Source organism: Schistocerca nitens, chromosome 9 (genome assembly GCF_023898315.1).
Source record: "Schistocerca nitens isolate TAMUIC-IGC-003100 chromosome 9, iqSchNite1.1, whole genome shotgun sequence".
Lineage (NCBI taxonomy): Eukaryota > Metazoa > Arthropoda > Insecta > Orthoptera > Acrididae > Schistocerca > Schistocerca nitens.
Window position 1 is genome coordinate 133,669,226 of NC_064622.1, and position 16,242 is coordinate 133,685,467.

Below are 16,242 nucleotides of genomic sequence, written 5' to 3' on the forward strand. Positions count from 1 at the left end.
GCATACAATGGATGCAAACATCATGATCTCCCGCTAAAACATTCAAAGATGTGCCCTCAGCAGGCGATGTGGTGCTCACTGGTTTTTTGGATGTCAGTGCACTGATATTCATTGAATTTCTCAAGTGTGGAAAAACTGTACTTTGAGACACTCTGTAGCCTACGCATGTCCATCAAGAGCAAATGGCCTGGACTGCTCAAGGAGGGAGTGATTCTGTTCCATGATAATGTGTGTCTACATGTCTCCCAGGTCACATGAAGCATAATTGCCAAGTTCAAGTTGGAGCAGCTTGAGCATGCACCCTTAAACAAGATCTCAGACAGAAGCATTTCAATTTGGACAGCAAATTGAAGGACAGAGTGGAGGTCTGACTCCCGTCACAACCACAGGAATTCTGAGAACAGGGTGTCCTTCAGTTTTTGAAACCATGGATTAGTTGTGCTGAGGCCTCTGGTGATTACTTTTGAATAAAGACTTCAGTTATATCCACAGTGTTGTTTCATACCTTTTCTTTTGAACACCCCTCATATGTCACATAACACTAGATTACTTTACACATGTTTGTTATATCTGTATGTGTGCCTAAATTTGGTAATTAAAATTTTGTAGCGTAGTGCCTGTTACTGATGACATTGTTTTTCATCTAAATGTTGTCTTGATGTTTGGACAGAACTAGTTCGATTCCCGGCGGGGTCAGGGATTTTCTCTGCCTCGTGATGACTGGGTGTTGTGTGATGTCCTTAGGTTAGTTAGGTTTAAGTAGTTCTAAGTTCTAGGGGACTGATGACCATAGCTGTTAAGTCCCATAGTGCTCAGAGCCATTTGAACCATTTGAACAGAGCTAGTTGACTCTATAACAATCAGTCTGCTCTGCTGATTATCTGCTTCAGTCATTTTGTTTCAGAGAAAATTTAGCATCATTGGGATGTAGTTGGTTAACAAGAAGTGCATTTTTTTCTGGGAAAAATATTTTGACCCCATAAGTTTTAGGGCTTTGCATATAGACACAAGGGGTGGTGCACTAAAGGCAACAGGCTGGAAAGTGTATGCTGTAAGCAGAGTGCACAGTACACTAGGCTAGTGAACCGACAGGCCTACTGACCGTAGTGGGGTGGGCTGCACTCTGCCTTTCAGACCAGTGGGCCAGACATGCTAGCCTGTGGGACACACCACAAGGGCTGGGCAGGCTGAAACCCAAACTTGGCTCTATTTGGGGCTCATTTCACCAAGAAATCTGAGAGGCATGGGGCTCATTTCACCAAGAAATCTGAGAGGCATAGATTAAGCCTGTTGGGAGAGTCATGATGTAGCAAGTTGGTAGCTCAGTATGCAGTATTCTATTGTGATAACCTGAGTAGTGATAGAGTGTTGATTTTCTGTAAATTAAAATATAGTTTGAAAGGTTAATCATATCAAGTAGTTTCCTTTCCTAGTATTATAGAGAGAAGTGTCGACCATATAAACATAAGCATCCTACAAACACATTATTTCTGTTGAAAATATATCTTTGTGTACTGCAAATGAACTAGAACATAATTAAATTTCAGCAGAGGCAGTCTTTGATTATATGGAGATTATTCTTTTCTGGATGTATCATTTTTGAATGAAATCAGTACCATTTAACAAATTATTAGACAGAATTACTGGTCAGTTCTTATCTACAGGAAGCAAAATCTGTATTCCTGCCAATAGACATACTTAAGTGACAATGCTATTCTAGTTTTCGGAACTGTTAGTGCCTTCCACATGGAGCAGACTAGGGAAGATTAAAAAGGAAGGACAGCCCACTCCAATTTCAGGATGAGAGGGATCTACCTGTAGTGAGGACGATGAATGAAGAGATTAGATTAGATTAGATTAGATTTACTTTCATTCCAATTGATCCGTAGTGAGGAGGTCCTCCAGGATGTGGAACATGTCAGAAAAACAACAATACATGACAAATATTTACAATTAAAACAAATAAGCTAATGTACCATTCCACAGGTCCCAAGTGGAATGATCGTCATTTTTTAATGAACACTAAGAGTAATTTTACAAATACTAATGCACTGAATTTAAAATAAAGTTTTTTATTTATTTATAAGGTAATACAACTACTGTAATACTTATTTACAATGAACACATTACTGCACTGAAATGGTGCAGAAGTTAGATTATACTAACACACACACACACACACACACACACACATACACAAATTTTCAATGAACACATTACTGCACTGAAATTGTGCAGAAGTTATGTTGTACTTATATACAAATCAGTTGGTTTTACTAAGAAATTCATCAATGGAGTAGAAGGAGTTGGCCACCAATAAATCCTTTAGGCTTCTCTTAAACTGAATTTCATTGGTTGTTAAGATTTTTATGGCTGCTGGCAAGTTATTGAAAATGTGTGTTCCTGAATAATGCACACCTTTTTGTACAAGACTAAGTGACTTTAAATCCTTGTGAAGATTATTCTTATTTCTAGTATTGATTCCATGAATTGAGCTGTTGGTTTGAAAAAGTGATATATTTTTAATGACAAATTTCATTAAGGAATAAATATATTGGGAAGCAGTAGTTAGTATCCCTAGTTCCCTAAACAGGCTTCTGCAGGATGTTCTTGAGTTCACACCACATATAACTCTCACTGCACGTTTTTGTGCCCGGAAAACTTTAGCTTGGCTTGATGAATTACCCCAAAAAATAATCCCATATGACATTATGGAATGAAAGTAAGCATAGTATGCCAGCTTTTTCATTTTTACATCCCCTATGTCTGACAAAATTCGCATTGCAAACAGAGATTTGTTAAGACGCTTCAGCAATTCTGTGGTGTGCTCCTCCCAGTTGAATTTATTATCAAGCTGTAATCCCAAGAATTTAACACTGTCCACTTCTTCTATCTTCTTGTCATCGTATGTTAGACATATACTCTTGGGACACCCCTTACAAGTTCTGAACTGCATGTAGTGTGTTTTTTCAAAGTTTAGTGACAAAGAATTGGCTAGGAACCAGTGATTAATGTCCACAAATATTTTATTGGCTGATCTTTCTAAGACTACATTTGACTTGCTATTTATTGCAATGTTTGTATCATCGGCAAACAAAACAAACTTGGCATCTGGTAATGTTACTGATGAAAGGTCATTGATATACACAAGAAAAAGTAGGGGCCCCAAAATGGAACCTTGTGGGACCCCACATGTAATTAGTTCCCAGTTGGATGAGGCCTGATAGCTTGATACATGTCTCTTTCCTAATAACACCCTTTGTTTCCTGCCAGAGATATAAGATTTGAACCATTTTGCAGCATTTCCTGTTATACTATAATATTCTAGTTTACTTAAAAGGATATTGTGATTTACACAGTCAAATGCCTTTGACAGATCACAAAATATACCAGTTGCCTGCAATTTTTTGTCTAATGAATTAAGCACATTTTCACTGTAAGTGTAGATAGCCTTCTCAATATCAGAACCTTTTAGAAATCCAAACTGTGACTTTGACAGTATGTTATTTGAGATAAGATGGTTATAAAGACGACTGTACATTACTTTTTCGAAAATTTTTGAGAATGCTGGCAACAGTGAAATTGGACGGAAATTTTGTTGTGTCGATTCCCTAAGGTCTCGACACAATGAGTGGCTAGGTGCACGCGAAACTAACGCAGACGGGCGTAAATTCTGAAACAGGAGACTGGATGAAAACTATAAAGAAAAGAAGAGAGATTTTAATATACTTAACTTTAATGTAGTCTTGTTCTTGTTGAAATACATCTCTTGCATAGTAGTAAGCGATTAGCACAGATACAACTGGCGCCTTGCTAGGTGGTAGCGATGGACTAGCTGAAGGCTATTTAATCTGTCTCTCGGCAAATGAGAGGAATACTTGGTAGGTCTAGTCGCAAGCTATGTCGTCCGTACAACTGGGCGAGGTCAAGTCCGTGTCTTGTGACCTGCCCTGTGGTGGCGCTACGTTTGCGAATACACAGTGGCGACACGCGGGTCCGACATGTACTACAGGACCGCGGCCGATTTAAGTTACCACCTAGCAAGTGTGGTGTCTAGCGGTGACACCACATTCCTCCCCCGCAAATCGGCGAACGGTCGTGAGATAAGGCTTCCGCCCGCCGTGGGGAGGACCCCATGTTGACGTAGGCGATGAGGTGGGGAGCCTAACAACAGGCGAGGCTGTGCCACCCGCACCCGGCCATTCGGTCCGAGGGGAGCTAGGAAACGCCTGCAAACCTAGTCCAGGGTGCACGTCAACATGAGGTGTTTGCGCACGGAATGATATAAGAGGAGCCGCGGGGTCGACCTCCATGTGGTCGGAGCACCCGACGGGCGAAGACGACATCTGGTCCGGAGCGGGCAAGAGGTCCATGGCGGAGGACGGCTGGTCACGGGAAGCAAGCGGCGGCGCGTGACCCAGGGAGGCGCGAGGCGGCTGCAGCGAAGCGTCCGCTGCTGGCGGCGCCGGCGGCGGCTGCGGCGGCGCGACGCCATGAGGCAAAATGGAAGGCATCGTCGGTAACACCTGGGGATGAGGCGAGCCAGTAGATGGGTCCCCAGGGCGCTGACCGGACGGCTCCGTCGCTGAAAGCAGACGGGGAGCGGCAGAACCCAGGCGACGACAGAGGCGCAGCTGATTGAGATGCCGACGCACCTCACCAGAGGCCCCCAAAACCAAATACATCGCGCGGCCGAGGCAGCGAAGAATGCGCCCTGCGAGCCAACGCTGTGAACCGCGATAGTTGCGATAATAGACAACGTCGCCAGGAGCAAAAGCAGGAGACTGCCGCAGCACAGGAACCTGATGTGGCGGATGCAGCAAAGACATCAGAGTTCGATGAGGACGACCATGGAGCAATTCAGCCGGCGAGCGACCATCGCGAGGCTGAGAGCGATATGAGGACAAAAAGAGCAACAAAGCGTCCTCCCGAGAATGCGACTCTTTCAACTTCAACATCTGCGACTTGAAAGTCCGGACCAACCGTTCAGCGGCACCGTTTGACTGAGGCGAAAACGGCGCGGATGTCAGATGTTGAATACCATTGGCCTGGCAGAATGACTGAAATTCTGCGGACATGAATTGTGGGCCATTGTCGGAAACAATAGTCTGCGGAAGACCTTCAATGCAAAAGATAGCAGACAAGGCTTGGATTGTGGCAGAAGACGTCGTGGAAGACATCCGGACAACAAAAGGAAAATTACTGAAAGCATCGACCACAACCAACCATCGAGCATTCCAGAATGGACCAGCAAAATCGATGTGCAAGCGTTGCCAAGGGGAAGTGGCTTTCGGCCATGCAAAGAATTTCCGCGGCGGTGCGGATTGTTGTTCGGCACACGCCACGCAAGAGGAGCACATATTCGTAATCGCAGCATCGATTCCGAACCAAGTACAGTGCTGACGAGCAAGCTGTTTCGTACGCACTATACCCCAATGTCCTTGGTGAAGAAGCTTTAAGACAGAGGACTGTAACGAACGTGGGACTACGACTCGAGACTGATCATTATCGGAACGCAACAACAAAACACCACGTCGTACAAAAAGTCTCTCCTTGTGAGCAAAAAAACGGCGAACCAAAGGATCCTCGATCCGTGACTTTGACAAGGGCCAGTGCGTAGCAACAAAACGCAAAACAGTAGCAAGGACAGGGTCAGCAGCTGTGGCTGTAGCTACACGACGAAAATCAATCGGAAACGATGCGACCACGTCATCGGCTTCCGAATCAATGAACATGCAAGCAAGTTCGGAAGATTTTGCAAATGTTCTGCTTCTGTCTTTCCTGAGATTACAATATCGTCCAGATAGTTCGCAGCCGTAGGGACCGACGCTCAAATAGTTTGTAAATATTGCTGAAATAAAGCAGGGGCGGATGCACATCCGAATGGCAGTCTTTTGAAGCGATACAAGCCAAGATGCGTGTTTACCACTAAGACGCGCTGGGATTCTTCGTCCACAGGTATTTGCAAGTACGCATCTGCTAGGTCCAATTTTGAAAAATATTTTCCCGGGCACAGTTTGTCAAAAAGATCTTCCGGGCGGGGCAAAGGAAAAGTAGCAGTCACAAGTTGTGGATTCACAGTTGCCTTGAAGTCCACACAAAGTCTCAATTTTCCGGAAGGTTTTGGCAAAATTACTAAGGGTGAGGCCCAGAGAGAAGCCTGCACACGTTCAATTACACCTTGAGATTCTAACTCGGCCAATGTTCGTGCGACCTCATCACGCAATGCGTGGGGAACATTGCGCGCTCTGAAAAATTTCGGTTGCGCGTTGTCTTTCAGTTCCAAATGCGCTTCATAGTTCTGAGCGCAACCAAGGCCCGGAGCAAAATTGTCTGCAAATTCTTCACAAAGACTAGAAACGCTGGCGGAAGGCACAGTCTGATTCACAGATAGGACCTGATTTACTATAGACAAATTAAACAATTGAAACAAATCTAAACCAAACAAGTTCACCGCACTAGAGGAACGAAGAACATAAAAGGACACAAGTTTTGTCTGTCCCTTGTATGTTGCAATAAGGCTGCACTGTCCTAACACAGGTATATGCTGTCCTGAGTAACTAGTTAACTTAACATTTGCGGCACGCAATGGCGGGGCGCCCAGTTGTTTGTATGTGTCGTGATTGAGCAATGAAACTGCAGCTCCGGTATCGAGCTGGAATGGTATCACTTTTCCTGCAAAGTCTAAGTCCACAAAAAGTTTATTGTCTTGTTGACGACAAGAGCGACTGTCTCGTGCAATTTGAACTGATACAGGTCCAGAAGCACGTGCAACTTGACGGGCTTTCCGGCGACGTCGACGCACACGTTGGGTGGGACGAACACAGTCACTGTTAGCTAAAGTGTCACTGGACGGGTGGGAATGAACTACATTAATGTCCATGGGCGAAGGTCCACGAGCCTGATTGTCCTGGGTGCGATTCCGGCGCGAAGCAAAGGGCCTGGAATTTGTGTGATTGTCGGATCTTAACTTTTTCTGGCAAACACTTTGTACATGTCCTTTCTTGTGACAGTAAAAGCAAATAGCTTGGCGTGACGGGCAATTTTCACGCGAATGTCTAGTTGCACACCGCGGGCAAGATTTCACTGCATTTGCTTGCTTACGCGGCGCACGTGGTTGCAAGCTAGGCGGCCGCAGCGAAGTCGGGCGCGAGGGCCGCTTAGCGTCCCGTGCAGCGGGCCGGGCGGGCCGATTAATGTGACACACTGCTGGCGAAGTTGCAAATGATTCCTGAGCAAAGTCAAGTGTGTCTTGCCTGTCCAATATGTCTATCACTTGTTGCAGGGAGGGATTAACGAGTTTCAAAATCTGTTCCCTTATGCGAACATCAGAAACGTTCTGTGCAATTGCATCACGCACCATAGTATCTGAATATGGGAGGCCACATTCACAGGCAAACGCGCAGTCTCTAGTAAGTCCTTGCAAAGTTGCTACCCACTCCCTGTTAGTCTGACCGGCCGTACGTTTTGTACGAAAAAACGTATACCGTTTTGCAACAACATTAACTGTTTCTTTGAAATAGGCATCTAAAGCCGACAAAATTTCCTCGTAGGTCAGAGTTGCTACGTCGCGTCGGGGAAACAATTTCACTATCACCCGGTAGGTAGACACACCGACACAAGAAAGCAAAAACGGCTGCCGCTCTTTACCTTGAATTCCATAAGCAGTGAGGTGGCAGTTGAACTGATCGGCCCACTCAGTCCAGCTTTCGTTATGGGCCTCAAAGGGCCTAAATGGCGGTGCGACAGCGTTGTGTGGCTGCGGTAGCGAAGAAGCGGCTGCCGCCGCATCGGTTTGCAGCGCACGTTGACCCTGGACGAGCTGTCCAAGGGCTTCCAATAACGCCTGCGTCTGCTGATTCTGCAAGCGAAAAAATTCGGACAGTACATCTGGAGAATGCGGCGAAGCCATGACACAAGCAAATTAGAGCAAGTATAACACAAAGACTGCAACGTGGGCGCGGCACCACTCCTCGGCGCCAAAATATTGTTGTGTCGATTCCCTAAGGTCTCGACACAATGAGTGGCTAGGTGCACGCGAAACTAACGCAGACGGGCGTAAATTCTGAAACAGGAGACTGGATGAAAACTATAAAGAAAAGAAGAGAGATTTTAATATACTTAACTTTAATGTAGTCTTGTTCTTGTTGAAATACATCTCTTGCATAGTAGTAAGCGATTAGCACAGATACAACTGGCGCCTTGCTAGGTGGTAGCGATGGACTAGCTGAAGGCTATTTAATCTGTCTCTCGGCAAATGAGAGGAATACTTGGTAGGTCTAGTCGCAAGCTATGTCGTCCGTACAACTGGGCGAGGTCAAGTCCGTGTCTTGTGACCTGCCCTGTGGTGGCGCTACGTTTGCGAATACACAGTGGCGACACGCGGGTCCGACATGTACTACAGGACCGCGGCCGATTTAAGTTACCACCTAGCAAGTGTGGTGTCTAGCGGTGACACCACAAATTTGATGCTATTTCTTTATCTCCCTTCTTAAACAGTGGCTTAACTTCAGCATATTTCAGCCATTCAGGAAATATTCCACTAATAAACGACTGGTTACACAGATAGCTTAATATGTTACTTAGCTCAGAATCACATTCTTTAATTAACTTTGTTGATATTTCATCATACCCACTAGATGTTTTTGATTTTAAAGATTTTATGATGGACATTATTTCTGTTGGGGTAGTGAGGGTCAAATTCATATTAAGGAAGTTACTTGAAATGTCTGGTCTAAGGTAATCCATAGCAGCATCTACCGAACCTGACAACCCCATCTTGTCAGTAACAGTTATAAAATGTTTGTTAAAAAGTTCTGCAACACTATACACATCTGTCACCAATGTATCATTTACTCTTAATGCTATTTGTTCCTCTTCATGCCTGGTTCTACCGGTCTCCTCCTTCACTATATCCCATATTGTCTTTATTTTGTTATCTGATATGACTATCTTTTCCTTGTAATATATTTGCTTTGACATCCGTATTACAGTCTTTAATATTTTGCAGTATTTCTTATAATGTGCTATAGCATCAACATTGGAAATGTTTCGGAGTGACAGATACAGTTTTCTTTTTGTTTTACAAGATACCCCTATTCCTCGAGTAATCCATGGCTTCTTTGTAGACTTTGCTCTAACCTTGGTAAGTTTTGGGGGAAAGCAGTGTTCGAATAAGGTAAGCACTTTATTAGCAAAAATGTTATATTTTTCATTCATGCCATGAACGCTGTAAACATCAGTCCAGTGAATGTCTCTGAGGAGTGTCCTAAAATAATCAATTTTTGGCTTACTGATTACCCTTTTGAGCTCAGATTTAACAGATTTTATATCCTGTTCAGTATTAACATTTAACAGAAGGAACTGCATGTCATGGTCTGAGAGGCCATTGACTATTGGTTTTGTAATATAATTTTGTTCATTGGACTTTTCTATAAAGATATTATCAATGGCTGTTTGTGAGCAAGTGGCTATCCTAGTGGGGAACTTTACTGTGGGAATTAAGTTGAATGATAGTGTTACTAACTCAAACAAGTTCTTATTGGAAGAGTCTTTAAGGAAATCTACATTGAAATCACCAGCAACCACTATTTCTTTGTTTTTGGTTGTTAAATGGGCCAGTACAGCTTCAAGGTGGTTGACAAACAGATTAAAGTTACCTGCAGGTGCTCGATATACACTTAATATTATGAAGGATTTTTTGTGAAATTCTAATTCTGTTGCACATGCTTCCATATGCTGTTCTAGGCAAAATTTATGAATGTCTATGTTCTTAAATTTATGACAGTTCCTGATGAATGTGGCAACTCCTCCTTTCTCCATTTCTGATCTACAAAAGTGAGATGCTAACCTAAACCCTGTAACACTTAAAAGTTCTATACCAGTGGTCACATGATGTTCAGAGAGGCAGATTATGTCAGCTGGGTTTGAAGACTCTAATTCATCTATGCAGATAGTTAATTCATTAATTTTATTTCTCAGTCCTCGAATATTTTGATGCAATAAAGATAGCTGACATTTCTCATTGACTGAGTTAAGATTGGGTGGAGTTAAAATATCTGCTGACAGTTGAAAATTCTTAACCAATGGCTGTTTATGCTGATGTAATAAGCTGGAATTATGTTTTTTGATTTCTTTCTCAAACTGAAGATTTGTCTCAGTTCTAACCTCTCTTAAAATTTGCTTTCTTTCTGTCCTCCCTACCCTAAAAAAGGGTCTTTTCTGAATCCTATAACCACTGGTATTTTACCACTCATGATAGTGCCTCCCCCCTTTAACTTTCCTGCTATTTCCCCAGCCAATTTACCCTTCCCCTTCCTGTTGAGGTGAAGGCCATGCCTAGTATAATCCCACCTACTGAGAGAATCAACAGGAACCACACCAATGTGTGACCCCGCACCCGACATGAGCAGCCGTTCCAGCTCCAAATTAACTCTCTTGACAGAAGAGTTCAAATGAGGTCGGTCATGGCGCCCAAGAACAGATACAAACTCAACACTAGTATGCTTCGATGCTGACGCAATCTTCGCCAGGTCACACTCTATACTGTACCCAGGATCTCTGTCAATACTGTTACCTGCCCCACCCACTATAACCACGGTGTCTTCCTTAGTGAAATCTTTGCAAAGTGATCCTAAATCCTCTGTCACCTGCTCCAGACCAGCACTAGGTTTAAAAAAATTGGTGACCTGGTATTCTGATCCTAGTTCATCCTGCAAAAGTTGGCCAACACCTCTTCCATGGGAACTACCTAACAACAACACTTTCTTTCTCTTTACTGATTTCCCTACATTCTTACTTTTCAATTTGCTGCTGAAAGTTTGTTGTGCCCTGTCTACACCTGCAACTGCTTGAGGCTCACCAGCTTCTAACTGAAGCAACAGGTCAAATCTATTTTCCACATTCACCATAAAGCTGTCAGACAAAGTTCTAGGCCTGTTCCTCCTGTTGCCTGTTGCCACTTCCCACCTCTCTTTACCCTTCTCCCTCCTTAACCTGTCAAGATCTCCCCTGGCCTTGTCTAACTCAGCCTGAAGGGCGGCAATTTTCCCCTCATGTTCTAGTATCTTCCTATCTCTACTACAAATCCTACAAAACCACTGATGAGTCTCATTTACTTCCCCTATTCCCACGCCACTACAGTCACCCACGTGGAAAAAACTACAGCACCCATCACACCAAAGCCCCGACCTAACAATTCTACGGCAAGTCAAGCACTTTTCACTCATGATAAACGTAATAGTTTATTAAGAATAAGTCAGTTAAATTACAGATAAACACGAAAATATGGTTACACAAATTTGGCCTATACGCAACTGTTTACGCAACTGTGTGTAAACAAAAACAAAAGTGCAAAGTTTCTGAAACAACAACTTAAACTTTACGCTACTTTCCGGAAATGCTAGTTAAATAATGAAGAGGTACGCTAAGTTAAATTGCTGGAGAGAGCAAGGAACAACTAAACGAAATTCTATAGATTTGCTTCAGCAGAACGTAAACAGAAAATACGACTGTACGGTCTTTTCGTGTTTTCTGCTATATTACGTAAAGAAAAATGAAACCTTTAATGGTAGACTTAAACGGCACACTAATACACTTATTTACCACGTATTCAGTACTAATCTATATGTTTTATAATCTAAAATGACTTATCTTTACGAGAACACCAAAACTCGCGCGAGTCGCCTGGCTGCAGGGCTGCCAACGAGAGATTGCAGGGAGACCCGTCTCATTCTGAAGTTGGAGTGGCCAGCCCTTTCTTTCATTCATTGATAGATAGTGTTTGGTAAATACCATAATGAACGACAGCCTTCAGAAATGTGGGATCAATTAAGTTATACATTAACAGGCAGAAACAACCGCTGCTGACTACTTCTGTAAAGTATACAATACCAAATTGTGACTAGTTCTAATCTAAGTAATTAATTTTGAGAGTACTTAATACAAAGAAAAACTGCAACTTTGAAAAAAGCCACTGCTCCTTTTGTTCTACTCACCCACTGTTTTAGTGTGACACTTCAAACAAAATATTTTGCAACTTTATGTAAACCATTCACAGATCTCTATACAATGACAAAGGCAGAATTTACATTCTTGAACTAAGGTAGCAGGAGTGGTTAATGAGTTAATCTTGTACTTCATTTTTAAATATTTGAGTGTTTTCATTTTCCTGCCTGATGTCCACTGCAACCTAATATTAGACGTTTGCTCCAGAACATTACACTCCATTCGTAATCCTAGAGAGAGAGAGAGAGAGAGAGAGAGAGAGAGAGATGCATAGTCTACATGCAAATTATTTCTACTTCTAGTATGTGGTTGTGAATTGCTGTATTCATCCATAGTACACTCTTTTTATTAACCGCAAATACCATTAGGGAGTATTAGCATGAAAGTGTAAGAATCCCTAGCTCCTTGAAGAGCCTTCTGTAATATAGTTATTGCACAGTTTTTTGTCTTAGCGGCATTTGCCCCAGGCTTTGCCATAGGGCGGAATTGAGTGAAAGTATGTAAAGTATGATAGTAGTCAAGTCTGCAGGTCAACACAGCAAGAGTGTTTTTGGAGTGCAAAACTGGGTTTTTTGGTTAACTTACCCACATACTTTATCATCTATCTAGATGCTGAGGAACTTCACACATGGAGGCTCATCCACTGTGCACCCTCTGACATATATGAGGGGCTGTCAAATGAAAACTGAACATCTGCCACAACGGAACCATGAAATGGTTCCCTTCAAAAACAATCACCACATATGTTATTACATTTATCCCACTTAGAAACAAAACGCTCAATTCCTGTTTACAGAAAGTGGCAGATCGCTGACAAATCCACAACTGCACCCACTCTTCCACTTCCTTGTCCGATTGAAACTAATGTCCATGCGTGTCTTTCATTGGGTCACCAAAGATGTGAAAATCACACAGTGAAAGGTCTGGGCTCTACGGAAGATGTTGTAGTGTTTCCCAAACAAATCAGTGAGGTGTAGCCTTCGACTAGTAGGCAGTGTGGTGGCATGTGTTGCAGTACAACAGGATGATTCTATCTAAACATTCCTGGGCTTTTTGACTTTATGGTGCCTTGCAGTTTCTGCATAGTGTCTTCACAACACCGCGCATCGATTGTCACTCCTCACTCTAGGAACTCGATGAACAGAGGGCCCCTGCAGTCATCAAAGGAAGAAATCATTCTCATCTTACCGGAATGTGTGTGAACAGCTTTGGATGTCTTTGGCAGGGAAGATATGGGATGTTTCCACTGTTGACTTTGACATTTGCCAGGGGGTCCGAAATGGTGGCACTATCCCCTGTGACAATACAGGACAGATACACGTGTCCTTCCTCATGATACCATAGCAGATAACTTAGATTTCACACCATTTTGTCCCCCTGTGAGGTGATGGAGCATCCACTCCACCCAAATTTTGTGGTGATGCAAATGGTCTTTGATGACCTGATGCACAACAGCATGCCCAGAGCCAAGGCTAACACTGCCCTGAACACAAATTTCATCATCCATGATTCATTGGTCTCCTCGGATAGGATCATTAATCTGGCCCATCGTATCGGGGATAATGCCTCAATGGTCCTGTCCTGGACATAGATAGTCTCGTACTGATGTGCGCGCTTCACGGAACGTCCTCTACCACTTGTGCACACAATTCAGGGACATGCAGTGTTTACCGTACAAAGAAGACATGCGGCAATGAATTTCACTTACTCCAGCACACTCAGCCACCAGAAAACAAACCATGCGTCTCTGCTCTTTTTTGCTTGCCTCCGTGTCAACAGCTGGACAACCACACTTGATCAGTCTGCCAACAACAGTGGGGCCATCTGTCCTGCGGACTATCATGCTGGGTGTTCAGTTCCCATTTGATTGTCCTGTCAGGGTGTATACGACCCGGGACAACTGGGAGATCCGGGAGAAAACTGGGAAAAACCCGGGAATTTTTTCGAATTCTGGGAATTTTTCATTGTTTTAGTTATCATTTAAATTTTCATAATTTTGCCTGGTAAGAAACAATATTCTAACAAAGGATATTACTATATCCCGCTACTGCAGAATACGACTGCAGCAATAAAAGATGAAAGAGAGAAGAAATTGAAAATAAAACTTAACTTGCGAAGGAAATGCAACCCAAAACACAGGACTCATACAAGCGTCTGCCAGCAGCAAAATGTGTCAAAGGCTTTAGGAAGAGACTATGCAATGCTTCATAACGGAGGGGGGGGGGGGGGGGGCATATTCATATTCTTGAGGAAAGTGCACGTTGGTCTATCGATTATTCATATGAATTTGAACACATCCATGTTGGTTTTTTAACATTTTTGAACACCTTCTAACTTGATTTCTGAATGAATCAAAAGTTGATTTTTGAATGCGTGCTTAGTGTACGTGATGTCTGTTAGAAGAATTCTCGTCGTGCCTAGAAATAAACTTTCTTGAAGACAAAAGGGGACGGGTTTATGTGAGCTGAGCGGAATAAAGCCGAGCTGATGAATGCCAGTCACTGTCTGATTACGTGGTTGATTGGGTTTGCGTTGTTGTATTTACTAGCGAAATCCGTAGATTCAGATTACCAGAGTGGAAATGAATGACTAACAGGAATAACAGGTAGGAAAGATTACGTATTATCTTCTGGGTGTATCCAAGAAAATGAAATTTTGAGAGAAAAGTTTTGGTCAGATTGCTACACTAGTAAGGGCCAGTTGTACAATCCTAGGCTAACAGCCGCAGAAGTTCTGTTTAGGAAGAAGCGTGGAAAACGTGTTCTATGAACGTTTTACAACGCCTAACCTGGAATAATTGCGGGATAATGAAACCGATGAGTCTGTCAGGGTTAGTGAAGTTAACTGGCAGAGAAGTTTTGACAATAGCAGGAATAGTTACAGAATTAGTTATAAGATTGTTTGTTAGAACGAGGAAGGAAAAGAAATGGGGACATCACACAAATTATGGAAAAATATCACGATACCAAATTTATGTAAAAAATTCATACTACTACTTTTCTATCTCATGCTTGAGAAACTGGAGCATATGAATGAAATATGAAACTGTTTCCTAACATAAAGCTTTTTGCTTGTAGTAAGCCTAACAGGCATTTGATGTTGGTGCTTTGTGAATTATATTCTGTCGCGTTATAAAAATGAGCATTTGTGTCAAAACAGTCTCGTTTATTTGGTGTGTTAAAATTGCTGCAATATTACAAAGGCCTATTTTTGTTTTATCGAGCAGACAGTGACAAAATAGACGTAATCAGATAGAGAAACCACACCAGTCTTGGGTGCTATTTGTCTTAACAGCTTTTTCAGTATTAGACAACGACATTTTGATTTTTCGTGTAGAAGACGTTTGACAAACTTTGACGAGGTAACAGATTCTTTCGCAGAAAGGAAAGCACGCCTTTTTAAAGCTTTTTTAGCATGATTAGAGAGAAAAAAATGTTAGGAACTGAGGATTGAAAAAATGTGTACCGTCTTTCTTGTCTCTTGTGTTTACTGGTTTTATGTACCCTATATTTAATTTTATGCCACACAAAACAGCAAGTTATTAGCTAATAGGCAATAAAGAGTGCAAATTTTCTGAAGAGTTCTTGTTCTCCCGATTACAAATAATCCCATCCAATATTAATTGCAAGCTTCCTTTTTAAAAAAATAAATAAATCAATCAATCAAAAAGAGGGGCAGGATGTCAAACCAGCCGACTGGAAGCAGGAGAGGCACCACAGGGCATTTTAATTTCCACTATCCTGAATGTAGTTTGACGGCATCCATTACAAAATATACATGTTTAAATTCCACAGAGCGAAATACAGGTGACATGCTGTGTGAAGAGGCGTGGCACTGTACGTGGGCACACTTAAGATCAAATGTCTTACATTTCCTCGAACACACATGTTTTATGTATCAGATTCTTCAGCAAGATGTGCACTACAAAATGAACATATTTTTGAAAACTCAAATTTTTATAAATTTTTGACCTATCTCAATCGCTCGTGAAGGAAGTATTGTCCCGGTTCGGAAGTATCATAGATCCGGGGCTGATGCGCAGAGCAGTCTGAGTTATAGTGGGGAAGTGGGTAGTCTCCATGTGACCCGTGTTTACATTGTTTTGTGATATTGCTGCTTCCTCTTCGTTTAATGCTCTCACGTCAAATGAAAACAAAATGGATTTCTTTGGCCGGAAGCTATCAGGTGAATTAAAACACATTCACACAATTACGGAAGGCAAAAATTTGTTATTAG

General features: G+C 42.5%; 1 protein-coding gene across 1 annotated transcript in view; it reads left to right on the top strand.

Annotated features, from left to right (window-relative positions):
- The window catches only part of LOC126203912 (N-acetylglucosaminyl-phosphatidylinositol de-N-acetylase), a 114,612-nt gene that overhangs the window by 75,962 nt on the left and 22,408 nt on the right, over window positions 1-16,242 (top strand). The window lies entirely within an intron of this gene.